Raw genomic sequence first — 18,141 nt, forward strand, 5'->3', positions numbered from 1 at the left:
TCATTTTGAGCTTTTATCATCATGACATTCCAATGGCTGTATTCAGTGTTGGGGGTATCTCCATGCCTGGGCTGCCTTGTCTTAAGTAGGCCCAGAATTTAGCAGATGTTATTTTCCCTCGAGCTGCTCCAGCGCCTGATACCTGCGCTGATAAAGAGATCACGAACCGCGGCTCTCTGAAGTCGTAACAATCAGCCCAATTTAGGGACTGCCAGGTTGCCATGTTTCACTTGTTGCTCTGTCACGCTCTGCTGCTTCGCCTCTGATGCTCTGCGGCATCTCCTCTGATAGTTGCCAAGGGGATTAGCAGGTAGCGCTCCCTCTTTTTCTCTCTTTCTCTCTCTCTCTCTCTCTCTCTCTCTCTCTCTCTCTCCCTCTCTAGTCTCGTTAGGGGAGGCACAGCCTGTGTCGGGTGTCGATGCGACCGCGGCAGTACCTAATGGTGACTTCCTGGCATTATCGTCGAACGTGAGTCCTGGCCGGCGTGCTGCTGTCGGGTGACAGGAAGAAGTGGGGGGCGGTACATAAGCCTCCTCCTCCACAGCCAGCCCGACAGGAGAATAGGAAACACCGCTGCGGAGGTGGACAAAGGGGGAGAGGGAAAAAAGCTGCAGCCAGAAGCAAATTAAAGCTCATATCTCCCATCTACCCCCCCTCACCTCACCCCCACCCCCCACCCCCCGGCTATGTTTTCCTGTTTGGACTTGAAGGTGATTGGAGGCGAGGCAGTGACAGTTGACGGAAGCGCTGCGAGGAGAGAGTATTTATTTACAGTGTGGCGCGGTGATGCACGCTCAGGATGCGGTTTCAGGGAGGATGTGAACCTTCCCTCCCTCCCTCCCTCCCTCTCTCTTTCTGTACCTATCTGCTACCACACACCCCCAACACCCCATCCCTCGTCCACTCCTCAGGTTTGATGTTTTGAGGTGTGATCAGGCGGCCAGGGCAGTGTGGTGCTTGCAGAGGCTGCTGGTCAGCCGGTTGCATTGTGTAACAGGTCTGGGGGGGTGCACCCCCCCTCCCCCCCGCTTTCCCCAGCACTCACTCAGCACACCTTCCGGTCTCCGCCTCGGGAGTTACACTAAAGGTCAGCACGGTCACTGGGACGCCAAGTGGAAAGGCCAGCAAGTTTGTATTATCCATGCAAATAGTTTTCAAATGTTCCAATGAAAACATTTAATTGTATGATCTTTATTCATTGTAGCCGATCCCCTGTCATGGAAATGAGTGTGTCTCAAGCACGTTTTTTGTATGTGTAACTTTGTATGTGTCTCTGCACAGTCTCAGATATGCTTTTGCTGACATGTAGACAGATTTGTCATGGTGACATGAATAGTCTAAAATTTGGCGCCCAGCTTTGGGCCATTTACAGTCAGATTTGGAGCACAGCAATGTTTCTGAGTCACTTTCTGAGTGAGTTTATTTCTGGACGAGGTCCAGGAGCTTGACCTTTCTCTCTTTTTGGCTGACACTTTTCGCCATCATTACTACTGATTGGTAACAGATTCTGAGAGTTTATAGTAAATATCACAATCTCAGTTTTGTTTTACAAAATGGGTACTACACCATGGTATTAACCACTGGAACGAATGTGTTACCCATCCAGACTGTGGTGATAGTGGTTAAAATCACGTTTGTGTGTGTTGTGTGTGTTGGTCCCTCTGCCTCTCTCTCTCTCACACACACACACACACACACACACACATACACACACTGTGCAGTGCTGAAGGCGTGGGCAGTGAGCGATTGGCCTTTAAATAGTCTCCGCTCCACGCAGGCTCGCCTCCTCCTGAGGCGCTGGCCAGGCGACGGACGCTGCAGCCTCTTGCTGCTGCAGCCCTGCAGCTCCGCAGCCGCTATGCGTTTGGGTGAGTGCACAGCGTCGGGGCCTCTTCAGCAGATGCTCAGCGTACGGACCCCTCTGTTCACCACCCACCACCACTGCTACCGCTAACTCCGATAATGCCTCAGCTCTCCCTCCACCTGTTGCTGCTGCTGCTGCAGCTGCAGCACACAAGCTCATCAGATCATTCAATGAACCTAATGAGCTCCACCTTTTCTGTTTCACAGAACAAAATAACTCCCCAGTGGGTTCTTACGATGAATGAACTCCCACAAAGTCCTTCACTTGACACCTTTTAGAGCCCTCACTTCAGTTGACATTTTATGTGGACAAGGCTAATTTCTGATATTGCTGGAATCTTTGGAGTTGTGGTGTCGTGACTTCGGCTGGTGTTTGTTGCTCGACGCTGTGGAGCGTTTTCTTTTAGACGGGGTGACCGATCTACAGTTGGAGATCCACCCCCGCAAGTTTTCTGTTCTCGATTGTGTCTCCACTCTGCTGGATGAATCAAGTTCAGATCCGACAGTTCCGTGGTGGGGGGAGAGCACGAGAACAATCAAATGCCATTTCTTTAAATGATTTTACTTTTCTTTCTTCAACAATAACCGTCAAACGAAACAAAACGTTTTTTAGTTTTTGTCTGCAACTATCCTCTGCTTCACCTCTCACCCTTTCTCTCATTCTAGCTCATTGTCATGTTTCTCTCTCTCTCTCACACACACACACACACACACACACACACACACACACACACACACACACACACACACACACACACACACTCACACACACACACAGAGACACACGTCAGTAGTCAGCCCCCACACAGACACATATGTCAGTAGTCATTCCACAATAATTCTTGCCTGATCAGACCAAATCATTATATTGTTCTCTTTTCCCCAAGCCTGGTGGGCAGCAGTTTGTCCAGGCAGAACACTGATAGGGTCGAAGTCAGCAGCTGTGGCTAATTATCAGCGCCACTCATTGAAGTGTAATGAACAATAGAGGGAGTGCTTCAGGAGCTGCACGCCTGAGCTACAGCGCCCAGAGGCAGGCCAGGCAGGAAGGGGACAGTGGCGGGCACTGGGCGTCCGGGCTGGATTTTATGGCTCTCCGTAGGATAAGCATGTAATCATGCTGTATAATTTATCACTCATCGTTTTTTGGGGACATCTTTTGACTCCGTTCTTGTCCAGGGGAGCCAGCGTTTGTGCATCTACGGCTCCATATAAATCCCTGGTGTTGTTACAAAGCAGGTAGAGCTTGTTAAGATCACCTCCTTATTCAACTGTGTGTTCAGCTTAAGATAAGATGACCTTAAAGAGACCGTTTGGCCCTTGGTAGAGATAAAATGACAGATCAGTTAAGAGATGGAAAAGAAAATCATTCGGAAATGTAGTTGAATTCATTTTGAGCTTTTATCATCATGACATTCCAATGGCTGTATTCAGTGTTGGGGGTATCTCCATGCCTGGGCTGCCTTGTCTTAAGTAGGCCCAGAATTTAGCAGATGTTATTTTCCCTCGAGCTGCTCCAGCGCCTGATACCTGCGCTGATAAAGAGATCACGAACCGCGGCTCTCTGAAGTCGTAACAATCAGCCCAATTTAGGGACTGCCAGGTTGCCATGTTTCACTTGTTGCTCTGTCACGCTCTGCTGCTTCGCCTCTGATGCTCTGCGGCATCTCCTCTGATAGTTGCCAAGGGGATTAGCAGGTAGCGCTCCCTCTTTTTCTCTCTCTCTCTCTCTCTCTCTCTCTCTCTCTCTCTCTCTCTCTCTCCCTCTCTAGTCTCGTTAGGGGAGGCACAGCCTGTGTCGGGTGTCGATGCGACCGCGGCAGTACCTAATGGTGACTTCCTGGCATTATCGTCGAACGTGAGTCCTGGCCGGCGTGCTGCTGTCGGGTGACAGGAAGAAGTGGGGACGGTACATAAGCCTCCTCCTCCACAGCCAGCCCGACAGGAGAATAGGAAACACCGCTGCGGAGGTGGACAAAGGGGGAGAGGGAAAAAAGCTGCAGCCAGAAGCAAATTAAAGCTCATATCTCCCATCTACCCCCCCTCACCTCACCCCCCCCCACCCCCGGCTATGTTTTTCCTGTTTGGACTTGAAGGTGATTGGAGGCGAGGCAGTGACAGTTGACGGAAGCGCTGCGAGGAGAGAGTATTTATTTACAGTGTGGCGCGGTGATGCACGCTCAGGATGCGGTTTCAGGGAGGATGTGAACCTTCCCTCCCTCCCTCCCTCCCTCTCTCTTTCTGTACCTATCTGCTACCACACACCCCCCAACACCCCCATCCCCTCGTCCACTCCTCAGGTTTGATGTTTTGAGGTGTGATCAGGCGGCCAGGGCAGTGTGGTGCTTGCAGAGGCTGCTGGTCAGCCGGTTGCATTGTGTAACAGGTCTGGGGGGGTGCACCCCCCGCTTTCCCCAGCACTCACTCAGCACACCTTCCGGTCTCCGCCTCGGGAGTTACACTCAAGGTCAGCACGGGTCACTGGGACGCCAAGTGGAAAGGCCAGCAAGTTTGTACGTACGTGTGTGTGTGTGTGTGTGTGTGTGTGTGTGTGTGTGTGTGTGTGTGTGTGATTGTGTGTGTTCATGTGTATGTGTGTTGAGCAGGGAGTTGTGAAAGCAAGAGTGACTAAAAGAGAGACAGAGTGTGTGAATTCTCTCTTTAGTGAGAAGACGAATGGAAAGAAAGGTGCTGCAGACCTTGAATTGTGCCAGTCTCCTGGGTCTTCTTGTTACAGTATAATTACCTTTTCCTGCACCTCAGGTTGCCTTCAGAAAGCTCTCAGTGTGTGTTAGAGTAGGCTTTGTCTGCTTTCAGGACAGGTGTGATTTTGTACGACATAAAGTATCACACCCACACGTAAAACACCCACGCACATTTTTTGCATCTATATATGTTTCACCTGCAATACTGGATAAGGGCATACTGCTTTTACAGCTTATGGCTATATGTTTAAATCTTAAAACCATGTTCACTTATCTCATCAAAGGCCACATGCCTAAAACATCCATCAGATATCAGGGATCACATATCAAATACGCAACACAGGGATTCAGGCTATCTGTCGCTCGCTTTGAGGCAGGATTCTGCCTCTGATGTTCCCTTGATGAATATCCTTTTCTCACCATACCGTATGTTTTTTTATATATGTTGATTTCACTAAAAACCTGAAACTTGCCACTGATGGGTTTTTCAGTGTGTATCTTAGTGAACGTTAATGAACACACAACACCAGAGTTATTCTCAAGAAGAAATTTCTTCTCTCTCTCTTTCTCTCCATAGTGAACTCTTTCCTCATCGCTAGAGCATCCGTAGCTCCTGGTTGTTTTTATTTTCGGTGCCAAAAGCACTGAGCTGAAGAGTTCGGCATAACTAAGTGTGTCTGCCACTGAGGCTCTTTGTGTCTGACACATCAGAGGAGGCTTTTTTTTTTTTCGTTGACAAAAATGGGAGGAAGAGTGGGAAAAAAAAGTCTTGGAGCAAATGAGCGGATCGGCTCTTGTTAGCTGACATTAAAATCTCCTGGCGAGTATATAAGGTTAATAGCCTTAATGAGGCTGAAAAATGCAGGGAGACACTGGATCAGCTTTGCGTTCATGGATCACTTGTCTAAATGGTTCAAGGATTGTGCTGATCGCTTTGCCCCCACTGCAAATGTGGAACTTAACTCGAGAGGAGGCCTTTTTTTTTGCTCTGATCAAAATGTGTGCTGACTGTAGTCTCTTCTGTTGAGGCGGATTCGGGGGGAAATAAAGTTGGGTGTGTGTGTGTGTGTGTGTGTGTGTGTGTGTGTGTGTGTGTGTGTGTGGTCTGGTCTGCAGTAATTGTCTTAAGGGGGTTTGGGTTGGGACGCATTAATTTTAGTGCGCTGCACTTCAAAGTGGCCATGACACAAGCTTGCAGGAGCCTTGTTATCGTTGGGTATGGATGCTCTGCACAGAGCAGTGAATGATTAACTGAGCATGTGAATTTAATATGTGGTTGTGCACAGGATATGCATGAGTACAACTTTATGACACATGTTCACCTATACCTCAAACCCACCCTCTGAAGTTCCAACACGGCCTGCGAGCGACTTCCCCAACCCTGTCAAAACCCCGCTAAAAACCTACAGGATTTCAACGATCTTTATGATTCAAATTGCCTGCGTTTAAAAACCCCCTCAGACAATGTGTGGCCTCCACAAAGTTTTAAATGGTGTGTCGGGAGTTGGAAGTTGAGATGAAGAGAAGCTGCCTTTATGGCGCTGTTGTTGTGGAGGATTCAGATGGGACCGGCCAGGGCCCCTGAGGTGACGTTGGAGATAACGAGACACCCGTCCATCTGCCTCTCTGCCCCCGTCTAGCTTTCCTCCACTCCCAGTGTCTTCCTCAAGGGGACATGAAGACGAAGGAAATACCTCTGAACTTTTCCCAAAGAAATACCCCCAAAAATGGTTATGGGGGGGGGGGGATTGGGACGGGCAAACAAACAAGCAAGGAAATAAACAAAAACAGAGCAAATGCACAAACATAGTTGCTGAGCGTGAAGGGCCGTGGGCTTTCCACCTGGTTGGGTTTACAGACTAGCCTCGGCTCCCACACACCCAGAGAAAATGCAGACTGTCTGCAGTACTCTGCTTCAGCTGTGCTTGGTTGTTTGACAGGTTGCGCTTGTTTGTTTGTTATTCTTTGAGGCGAGTTGTGTTCTAGTCTCTTATCAATGGAATTGCTCACCTAGATCAATGTTCTCTTGATATTCTGATGATATCTGTTAGTAGATTGGCATTGTGTTGACATTAGGGGTGTAAAGTACCCATATTCATACTGAACCGTTTAGGCACAGGATGTTGAGTTCATAGATGTGTACCAAATGCAGTCTCTAACAATAATCAACAGTAAGTTCTTTTGCTTGCGGGCCATGTTTAAAATTCGAGTATCTACACAAACATACAGTATGGTATGGCGGACCATAAATCAGTTTAGGCAATTAATGTAAAAGAAAATGTTTGACAACTTTTTTTATTCTATTCCTGTTACGCATCAGCAATATTGTCAATGAATTTTAGGTTATCAGTACCTACTTACAAGCTTAATGTACCAGAAATGAACTGAACCATGACTTCAAAATCGAGATACACACCGAGCCGTAACATTTGTGTACCGTTATGCCCCTTGTTGACACATTGATCGATTTTGTTTTAATTGTAATTCTCATAGTCCAAATTCAGAACGAATGATTTAAGCTAACACAAATTTTGCGAACTGACTGAAGGACGTTTCAATTTGTTTTGTGTGGCCAAAGCAAAATCAATAGCTTGAACTGAAAGAGCTTCATGTGCAGCCATGCTTGTTGCAGCGCCTGAGGAGGATGTTTATCGTTGTTGTTTTTTATTTACATTCGTGAGACGCAGCTTGCTCGGGGGAATCGAGTCATCTCCTCTGTTATGGAAACGCTGAGTGTGTGAGCCTAGGTAGACGTGATCGCAGGTCACACGGCCAAATGACAGATAATATATATGTGTGGAATTGATCGGAGCGCATAGACCCCATTATCTCCTCAGATGTTAATTGCACTGTGCTCGGCTTGCGTGTCAAAAGCCGGATAATTGAAGAAGGTAAAAAATGTGCCACATTTTATTTATGTGCTCTCTCTCTTTATTTCCCCCCTCCTCTCTCTCTCTCTCTATCTCTCTCTCTCTCTCTCTTTCTCTATCTGTCCCTGTCTGTCTCTCCCTCTCTTTCTCTCTGCTTGAGCTGAGCTGGCGTCAGGCATTCTTCCTTTCTCTCTCTCTCTCCTCTCCTCACTCAATCTATCTCTCTCACTTCCACCCTCTTCCTCTTCTCTCTCTCTCTCTGCTCCTTTTTTAGAGCCTGCTTATTTATCGCTCTGTAATATCATATTGTCATGGACGATCTTTCTTTTTTTTTTCCTGGTGCGGGTTATGATTCACCTCCAAATGCTCCTCCTGTTCACCCTATATCCACTCCTCCCCTCCCCCCCCCTCTCTCCCTCTCTCCCTCACACACACACACACACACACACACCTACCTCCTCGCATCAGGCTTTGGACTGGGAAACAAGTCACTTCAGGCCACTCTTGTGCTTTTCAGTGTCACTGTGACTCTGTGCTTGTCTGCAGTTTATCTGTCATGTTTATCTGTCTGCCTATCCTGTAAGAAACTAGAATGTGTGTAGTGGTTGCCTTTTGTGCTTGCCACACCAATATGCCAAAAACCAAGAGTAAACTTCACCTTTTCAAAAAGAAACGACCTGAGTTCTTTATTCTAATAACAGAGTAGGTGAGATGTTAGAGGTGGTTTGTGCACAGTGTTGTGTGTTTTTCTTTCTCACTGTGTAAACATATCTTTGCTCTGAATCTGGCAGCGAAGCAGAACCTTCAGGGGACTTTCTTTTTAACACTTTCTGTGTTTGCAAAGTTTTTTTCCCCCCTCAATCACAAAGCCTGCTGATATACGTAAGATCAAAACAGTCTTTCCTGTGGTTTTAAGATGCGGTGTCTCTTTCTGCAACACTCCTCGGGTCTGCATGCACACACACACACACACACACACACCAACATCTCTAATCGTAAGCAGAGGTTACACGAGTGACGTACAGACCTCCTTGAAGTCATTTATTTTCTTCACCACATCCTCCCTTGACCAGAACAAACAAGCTTATTTAATATGCTAAAGCAGCATTGTTGCTAAAAGAAAATAAGTGAACAAAAGCACAGAGAACACTAAAGAGCTTGTTAGCTTGCACCCCAACGGGCCTTGCTGCCTACCTGCCTGCTATCAGACACCATTACCTAACGTTTGCTTTTCTTAAAATAGCACTTTTCTCTAGCTGCATTGCACTGGTATCTTCAGCGCACATAGGAATTCAGTATGACTAATAGCAAAGGCTACTTGCATCTATTTTGGGTGTGTGTGTGTGTTTGTGTGGATACCATGTGTGTCTTTGTGCATGCATGTGTGAACGCTGCGTGTGTGTTTGTGTGTGTGGGTACCATGTGTGTCTTTGTGTGTATGTGTGTTTGTGTGTGTGTGTGTGTGTGTGTGTGCGTGTGCGTGTGTGTGTGCGCACGCTCACAGTGGTCTCCCACACAGGGTGTGTGGGAGGAGTTGTGTCCCACCCTCTTAGTTGATGGGCAAATGCCTTTGCTTGGTGATTTAGTGCAACACCTGGTGGACACCCACAGGAATAAGTGCTACTGTAAGGTGAATAATAGTGTATACGTGTCTTTGGCAGGGGAGGGATATACTATGAAATATGGCTTGTTATTGGAGGTTCTTAGGCAGTATTTAGATGCTGTCTGTCACTTTTGTTTATGGAAAGAAATCACACGGCTTGAGCACAGACTCAGACATCTGTTGACGAACTAAAACAGGCTATTTTTTCCCCCTTCTTGTTTTGTGTTCTCGTTTTGGTTGACTTTATCCTATTTAGATGCAGGTTCACAGCACAGAACAGGGACGGTAAATCATCATGGTTAGTGAGACAGATAGAGAAAGAGAGAGACTGAGACACACTGAGAGAGAGGGATAGAGAGAGAGGGATTGAGAGGGATTGAGAGAGAGAGAGACTGAGACACACTGAGAGAGAGGGATAAAGAGAGACTAAGAGAGAGAGACAGAGACAGAGGAAGAAAGAGGAAAAGGGAGAAAGGGAGAGTTGCGGTCAGGGAAGGAGCGAGGGACGGGGTGGAGACCAGAAACGGTGCTCGGCTGCTCCCTTTTCCCGACAGGAAGCCCCAGACAGACGAAGGCGAGCGCTCCGGCCACGGGTCAAGCCTGACTGACATCATCGCGGCCAAGCCGCAACACATTAAACCCCCCCCATCCTCTCCAGCAGTCCCACTCTCCCTGGAGATTGGGGCCCTCCCAATCTGAATGTGCTGTTTATTAACCTCCCTGATGCTCTCCACCACCAACACTACTACCTCCACCATCTCCACCCTAGTGCTGTGGTTCATGATTAGATGTGACGAGCAGATTATTTAATACTGGAGGCCAGTGTGCCTCTCCACGGCCCGACGGCATTAGCTCAGCGCGTCGGTGGGCTGGCCGGCGCGAGCGTTTTGTTGAGGCCTGTACGTGTAATGGGCTTTATTGATCCGAACGGCATCTGGGGTTGCTGTGATGTTATTAGGGGGGAGATAACGTGAGTGTAATTCCACTCAAACAATATATTAGAGTTTTATTGGTCAAAATAACTTTGCCGTTTAGACTGTAATGCACCAAGTGAGTTACAGCTGCTCTTTACGTCTCCTTACGCCGATCTTAATAAACCATTTCCTCTACATCCTGCTGGGAAGAGGGGGCAGGTGGGGGAGAAACGACAGCTTGAAAGGCATGCTGGGAACTTCCAATGCCATAAGTGAAAGTGCACTCCACTGAATGTGCAGATGCTGTCCATCCTGAGGCAAGGAGGGGATGGGGGTGAGAGATGAAATCTAGAGGACTGCATCGAAATACATCGAATATATATAAAATATTCTGCACATGATCACTGAACATACAGCTTTGACAGATGTACCTGCTTATCACCTGTAATATTTGCCGTAGAGCAGTGATTAATTATGTGTGTAATTATGATTAATGTGTGATTTTGTTATTGTGTGTTTGCAATTTCATACCAGCTTCCACTCCCTGATCGCTTTAAGATTTTTTACCAGTGCTCTGCTGTCTGTGACCTCTTACAAGGGTTATTGCATTGATATTGTTCAATGCCCCAGTTGTACATCCATTTGGTTAAAAGCAGTCAGCCAGCACATAAATAAATGTCAAGGAAGGTTATATAGAATGTGTTGAAGTTGGTTGGGTAATGTATTTTGCAAATTGAGTGGTCGGTCAAACAATGCAAAAAAGAGAGAAAGGGTAACCAAGGGTGGTATTTCTCTGGAAAATGGCCATGTTTTCAATGTTTGCCATCGGCTGACTCACCATGCACCACACAAGAAGCCAACGGAACATGTGGCAGTACATTAAGGTGCCCACACACTACGCCCCCCCTGAAAAACAACATTTTGCTTGTTGCTTGCTGCCTCTGAAAAGGAAAGCATAAGTCGGGTGAGGAATTTGGCTATAATTTGCTTTTGGTAATTTGTCTGAAATGAACATGAATGTTGCTCTGTTTAAACAGCAACAGCTCTTGCAATTGATAAACTACTTTTCTCTTAAAACTTTTAATGGACATTTCCTTTTTTTCCCCTTTCAAGGACACAGTAAATCCAATATTTATATGAAATAACGATCCCATTTATCTAGAAGCATATTTTGTGGAGAAATTTAATTTGCAGCTATTTAAAGCCTAGGTTTTGGTAATGAATTATTTTGTCATCTGGCCTCTGATGAGATTCATCTTTAATAACTGCAACAATTATTTTATTAAAAAGAGGAGCCATGCATTACGGCTATCGCGTCCAGGTCTGCAAGCAGTGAACGATTCTCATTAAAAGCCTCTATATAACCCACCCCCACAGTGCTTTCATTAGGATACCCCGACCGAAAATTATATTTAAGTGTCAACAATACTTGTGTTTGAAGAAAGCAGACATATTTACCTTTTTTTAATCGAGGATGTCTCAAACTGACACCCGTGAGCCTCTCTGTATTAAAAAGAGATAACGGTATACCTACGCTATCTGATGGTCGTCATATTGGAAAAACAAATCTTAAATGCTGACTTTTTAATAAAAATGTAATTTTGTTGTCTGCCACCTCCGTTGTTAATTCACAACTGTGCTTTTTTTGGCTGTTTAGAAAGTTTTGGTGATATGGGCTGATCATAAATCAGTGCTGTCTTTGTTTATCTTCAAGCGACCCTTCTTCATTATTCCATCAACTCTGCTCTGTCGTCGAAGATGTAGTTTGGGGAGTTGTACAAAACACAATGGTGTCATGTAGCATCCTTGTTGGGTGGCTCTTTGAACGAAGGGTAGTTCCCATTCTTATCCCAGAGCTTTTCAGTTTTGTGAATATTTACAAATAGTAGGTTGGTGGTTTTCAGTAAAATAAAATTTAAGTTGATAGAGGAGGCAAAAAGAAGAAAAAATCTACAGATAAGGTTAACTGATTCGCTGATAATCTGTAATTTGTGTACAGTATTATTTATTTGTTTTCTAGTAATTGCAGTATATCCATATGAAGTCCATATACACATGCATGTATGTGTGTATGTATATACACATACACATACGCATACACATGCACATACACACGCATACAGACATACACACACACATACGTACACATATACATACACACATATATGTTTGGACAAAAGCGTCTGCTAAATACAGTAATCACAACCATAAATCTCTCCATATATTATATAGATTTATATTATATATAAAGATTAGGATACAGGAAGTGGTGATTGTTGTGAGCATGAATGTGTCTGTTTATCAGCCTATAAAAAAATCAAGCATCTGTTGGCATCAGAATAGTAGTGGTTAAGCTTGATTTGCCTTTAATTTAGCCTTTGCTCATTTCATTTAGCATGGTACTTTAGCATACTTCCTTAGAGATTGTTTTCTACATCAACAGATGGATGAAATTACTTTTCTCCCTCTCTCTCTCTTCATGTAATCAAAGGCAGAAGTGAAATTGCGGGATGTTAAGTAATCATTTATTTTTGACTGTCAGAAATGCCTACTTCCCTAAACCCACGGCATCTCTCAGACAGATCAAATAAAGATGTTTATATTGCCGCGCGTTATGACTCAGACTGGTGCTGGGTGTAGGTGTCCCACCTCCCGCGGGCCCACAGATGTTTGCCGGGGCGTTTAGCGAGAATGAAATCCAGTAAGAGATATTAAGTTGTGCAACACGAGGAAGCGTTTCAAAGTGCCGCTTTATCTCTCAATCATCACATCACATATCTCAGTGAGAGTTAATGAGTCCCAATCCTCGATGGGACTCCGTGTTGAAGTTTGTCAGTCATAGTTAGGCCTCTTCATTTAGGTGCAGTGATAGACACGTGTGCTTTATACTTCCTTTTGACACTTAATGTGCCGGCACATGACACAATGTTTTGAGCAATGTTGCTGGGCAACCACATAACCAGATCCATGTGTTCTGATTTGATGATCATGAACATTTGCTACTGATGATTAAAGTTCTTTAGAAAACAAAATATCAGTCAATATCAATGGGAACATGCCAGTACCACAATACTTAGGAACATTGCTCAAAAAGTTGCCTTGTGTATCATCTGCCACACCGATACCCAGAAAGTTGTTGCCAGCCTGGTGTTAATTGTTTTCCACGGGTTTCATACTATAAATGCATCATCTGCATCTGGAACGTCGGGAGTAATCAACTAAATGTAGCCGCTGCTTTCCTCTTATTACCTGAGCGGTTTGACACCCCCTCTCCTCCCTCCCTCCAGCCCACTTCTCCTCCCTCTTCCTTCAAGGACAAATGGGGTGGAGAGAAAGGCCGGTCCGGCGTGAAGCCTCGGAGCTCGGGGAGAAAGCAGCAGCGGCGGCAGCCGATCTCCTTTCAGTGCCAGCTGTTCTCGCTGATACACACACCGCCGCCGCGCTGAAACTCTCTTAATATAATTCGGCCCGGGCTCAGGAGAGCAGCGCAAAAAAAAAAAAACAAGCGTGCCAGCAAGGGGTGGGGGGCGGGGGTTGGGTTGGGGCGGGGGTGAGGTGGGGGTGGGGGCGGGGGTGAGTGAGTTGGGGTTGTGCGTTTGAATTTTTCATCAGCCAGAGCCTGGACGGGGCGCTGAGTTGGGTGGGCAGCGCGCTCATTCATGAGCAGATGTTCAGCGCTGCTACACGCGGCGGTTAGCGTGAACCTCCTGGCCTCTCCGCCACTGGCTGCAAGGACGTTGGCAGCGACCGGGCATCTGAGAATTGCGCCCTGGCAAAAAGGAAAAGAGAGAGAGAGAGAGAGAGAGTGTGAAAGGAGAAAGAGAGAGAGAGAGAGAGAGAGGGAGAGAGCTGAGGCCTGGAAGAGCCGCTGCCCTCAGTCCAGACCCCCTTTTTTAGCCACCTCCAGGACCAAGCTGGAGGAGGAGGAGGAGGGGAGGAGGGAGCCACTGACAGGCCATCAGTCTTCGGTCAGACAGTGATGAAAGACTCCTCCCCCCGCATGGGCTCCTGGGACGACGGCGGAAATTCCTGAAGACAATTTCCACAACTTTTGTCATTAATTTCTTATGACATCCCTGCGCATAACAACCATGCCACTTGCCAGGCAAACCCTTCCCCATCCTCACATCCCTCATCCCCAAGCCAACACACCCTCCCCACACACACACACCACCACCTTCCCCCCCCCAAAACCACGAAAAAAACCCTATTTTTTTGTCTTTGTTTAGAATGAACCGTTTGCTTTCGGGTGCCTCTTGCATCAGAGGCCGAAAGAGGAAACTCCTCTCTTGGAGTGATTCTGTGGGTGGAAACTAAAAGAGCCAGCTGGGAGGAAGTGCTGGTTTGAAGCCTCTGTGGGTCCACTCTGCCCCAGCTGCCACTGTGGTCAACCAGGTGGCCCGGTCAGCTCGCGCTGACCCGCGTACGTTAAAGCCTCCCCCTGGACCCGCTTTTGCTCACTGCCATTCAGATCTGAAGACTTAGCGACAGTCGCAGGCCTACGCCATACTTGATAGGATTCTGCCTCTCTCTCTCTCTCTCTCTCTCTCTCTCTCTCTCTCTCTCTCTATTTTGAGTGTTTCAGTGTTTCTGGGTTAGTGTGGTGTCGTCACCATGGAAAGCATCTGAATGACTTTGAGGGAGGTGATTGTTGGATTGTAATTGAGGGAAGATAAGGTTTTTTTTCTTTCCTTTCCTTTTTTCCTTTTTTTTCTTGCACTCTCTTCTCTCCCTCCTTCAAGTGCTTGTTTCTTCAGCACGTTCCTACTTCGCAGTTTCTAATTGCCAGTTTTCAGGTTGGGTTTATGAGAGCAAAACTAATTAGTGTTTCTAAATTCAGCGGGAAGAAAATAGCAGTTGGATTGATTGTTCTGGTTTCCTCTCCTGTGTCAGGCGCTCAACAATAAAATAAGACTCTAATCACTTTCAATGCGTCTGTATTTTTAAACCGCCAGCTGAATGTCACTTCTGGTCTCCTGGCATTTTGTTTGGGAAGATGGCGGAAAAAGCGAGAGCTCTCTCTCTCTCTCTCTCTCTCTCTCTCTCTCTCTCTCTCTCTCTCTCTCTCTCTCTCTCTCTCCCTCTGATTTTTTTTATTCCTCTTTGTGATTTGTGGGAAGTTTTGGATGGGGACGGCAGTGGAGTTGGTTGGGGAAGGCTGTGGGTGTGGGTGGTGTTGGTGTTAGTGTTGGTGTTGGGAGAAAAGAGAGAGGAAAAGCTGCAACAATGCTGTTGTGTTTTAGGCGCGGTTGCGTCTCCTTTGATACGGAATGTCCCGCTGACCGGGTCGGGGCAGGGTGGTGGCGGAGAGTTTACAGTAGCGCTGACACACCGCTTACCTTTTGCTCGGGCCCTCTCCGGCTGCACCGAGCCCTCAGGAAGCCGGCCGCAGGCCCATGCTCCTCTCCCTGACGCCCAGAGAACTGCCCGCTGTTTGAGTTGGCAAACGCTCCCCCCTCCCTCTTCCCCCACCAGCGCTCACAACCACCCCCCAAACTACAACCCCACCTTTCAGGGAACTTCTGCTGCCTCGGCAAGAAAGGGACCAGTGGTGGCCTGTGTGTGTGTGTGTGTGTGTGTGTGTGTGTGTGTGTGTGTGTGTGTGTGTGTGTGTTCTGGCCATGGAGGGGGTCGGGTGGTAAGGAGGGAGGAGAAGTGGATAGGCTGCGGTTCGAAGGGGCAGGATGGTGCTTTTTTCCACCCTCTGCTTCTCCTCCACCAGTGCAGGAAACACATTTTGCCTTCCCTTCCCTTTTTGCGTGGAAAACAGGAGAGAGGGAGGGAGGGAGGGAGGGAGGGAAGGGGGAGAGAGAGAGAGTGTAAGCAGAGAGAGGAGAGGGGGTGGAGCAGGCGGTGGTGTGGAGCGTGGTGGCAGCAGTGGGGGTGGTGGTGGTGGTGGTGGTGGCGGGCACCGGTGGAAGAGGCTGAATGACAGCAGCAGGCCGCTGGGGGTTGGTGTTAATCTTTGCCGTTTATGTGCGAGGGCTGCGCAATGCTCAGAACAAGCTATTTCCGTGATCCGTGCGGCGTTCTCCAGGCCTGCTCTTCAGGGGGTTTCGTTTCGGGCTGAATTAAAAAAAAAGTTTATAGGTCATTTTAACAACGTGCCGTAAAACTTACACTATTTTTATTTTCCCCATCCCTGCTCCACAGGGATTTGCCTTCCGAGGCCAGTAATTAAGAGGCAGTGAATACACGGTCAGGGACGAACAGTGTTTAAATGCAATTAGAACAGTGCTAGAATCAATTTGAACTCAATTACAGTTTTCTGGTTGTGCCATTATTTGTGTAATCAAGGGAATTTTGCCTCCAAAATGCTAAATAAGGCACCTCCATATATTAAACGCCATGCAGGGGGAAAATGAAGCTGAACCCAGCCTTGTGAATTAGTAGCCCTTTTAATGTGGGATTGTTTCAAAGTGACCTCTCTCTTTCTCTGTCTGTCTGGCTCAAACCAGCCCCCTCTTCTCGCTTTGATTGTCTTGAGATGAAGCGATCACAATAGTGGGGAATGGAGGGTAATTAGTGGATTTGCTCCTCTGCTTCTCTCTATGTGGAGCAGGCTGCCACTGATGACTGGCTGCCTCCACCGGCTGGATTTCCTCATTTGAAAAAAGAGAGCTTGGCTAATTCTTCTTTCTTCTCTCCTCCTGCCTTTCACTTTCACCCTCTCTCTCTCTATCTCTCTCTCTCTTGCTCTCTCTATCTGTCTGTCTATCTCTCCTCCTCCTCTCTCTCTCTCTCTCTCTCTCTCTCTCACCTGCTGTGTCTTTCACTAGTCGGAGGACACCAGTGGTCACATCCTGTGGAGCCAGGGATCACAGTACAGTAAGTGTCAATCTCATCCTACTAGACAGTGCTTTCTGCCAGGCAGGCACACTCTGCCTCTGCTTCTAACCTCTCTCTCCATTTCATCTCTCACTCTACTACCGCTACTGCTACACACTAACTACTCAATGATGCAGGTGCATTACCATTAGATAGGAAACCACAGTGTAAAGTCAGCATATGTCCCTTCATGGCACCCACTGTATTGCTAGCTTGGAGTAGATATCGCAGGTTGTTAGGCACATATCTTAAATGATTGATTGTATTTAAAGTAATTTCTAATTGTTGATGTTTTTAAATGTTGAAGACTAGCTTGCCATCTCTGGATGTGCTTCTTTGAACATCATCTTCAGCTGCTTTTTGGCGGATATCAGTTTTTTTTTTGTACAACTGTAATATTTAGTCAAATTAACTCCTGTTGCCATTGTAGAATGTCTTGGGCTTATAACGTTGGTGGCTCACTGTATTTTAGTCTGCTCTGAATGTTTTTTCTTTTTGTTTTTTGTTGTCCTTTCTAATGTGTCGCTAACAAACACTCAAGGTGGCCTTGAGCACTGAGTGACGTGTGTGTGTGTGTTTGTGTGTGTGTTTGTGCATCTCTGGACCTTGGTGTCTTAAGCCATTTACACCCTGTATGTTGTGTAATCACACCATAAACAAACAGTGACTATCAGCAGACACCACTCCACCAAACTATTTCAAAACTTTTTGTGTACTGTAAACAGACGTCTTTGACCTTGAGTGATAAACCCAGGGCCCAGCACATGGAACAGGGATGTGTGCCAGCTCGGTTGGCGTGTGGCTTTTTTATAACTTTTGTATATCTGTTGCTAAGGACTGAGCACAGCCTTATTCCTTCATGTGCATCAGCTTGAGAGTAGGAATACTTAACCTTTGAGCAGCAATCTCACTGAGATTGTTATGTTATTTGCTGATGCTCTCCCTCCAGCTCGCATTGTATCTGTCCATTAAAGATGAATTCACCTTTTGGCCCGGCCGAGTTCACTTGCTCTTGGAAGCGGGCCAGAGACAGAAAGCCGGCTGCCTTCAACCTTGAACTGCACTTTGTTGTCGCAGCTCAAACTCTCACAGCTGTGGGATTTAGACTCTGGACGATACTGAAGGAACAGCGGATACATTCAGAGCCCTCCTGAAAACTTGACTGTGTCGTGTAAGCTAACATAAGCTGCCCAGGGCAGTAAGACGGTAAACAGAGATGGAGGCCAGTCTTAGCCTTGTCTAGCACGTAATTCCAAGCAAAGGAAATGTTAGCCAAGGCATAAAATCCATTTCAGACTCTTAAACTTTGCAATGTGTATGGCCTATGGCTTGATTTCTCTATCACAGGTGGATTTGTA

At 46.8% G+C, this 18,141-nt stretch overlaps 1 protein-coding gene across 1 annotated transcript in view; it reads left to right on the forward strand.

The window, feature by feature from the left end:
* foxp1b (forkhead box P1b) overlaps positions 1-18,141 on the forward strand; it is a 172,696-nt gene that overhangs the window by 21,069 nt on the left and 133,486 nt on the right. The window contains 1 exon segment of the mRNA XM_048253985.1: positions 16,735-16,783. The gene's annotated coding sequence lies outside the window, so the exon portion shown is untranslated.

Source organism: Alosa alosa, chromosome 10, assembly GCF_017589495.1.
Source record: "Alosa alosa isolate M-15738 ecotype Scorff River chromosome 10, AALO_Geno_1.1, whole genome shotgun sequence".
Lineage (NCBI taxonomy): Eukaryota > Metazoa > Chordata > Actinopteri > Clupeiformes > Clupeidae > Alosa > Alosa alosa.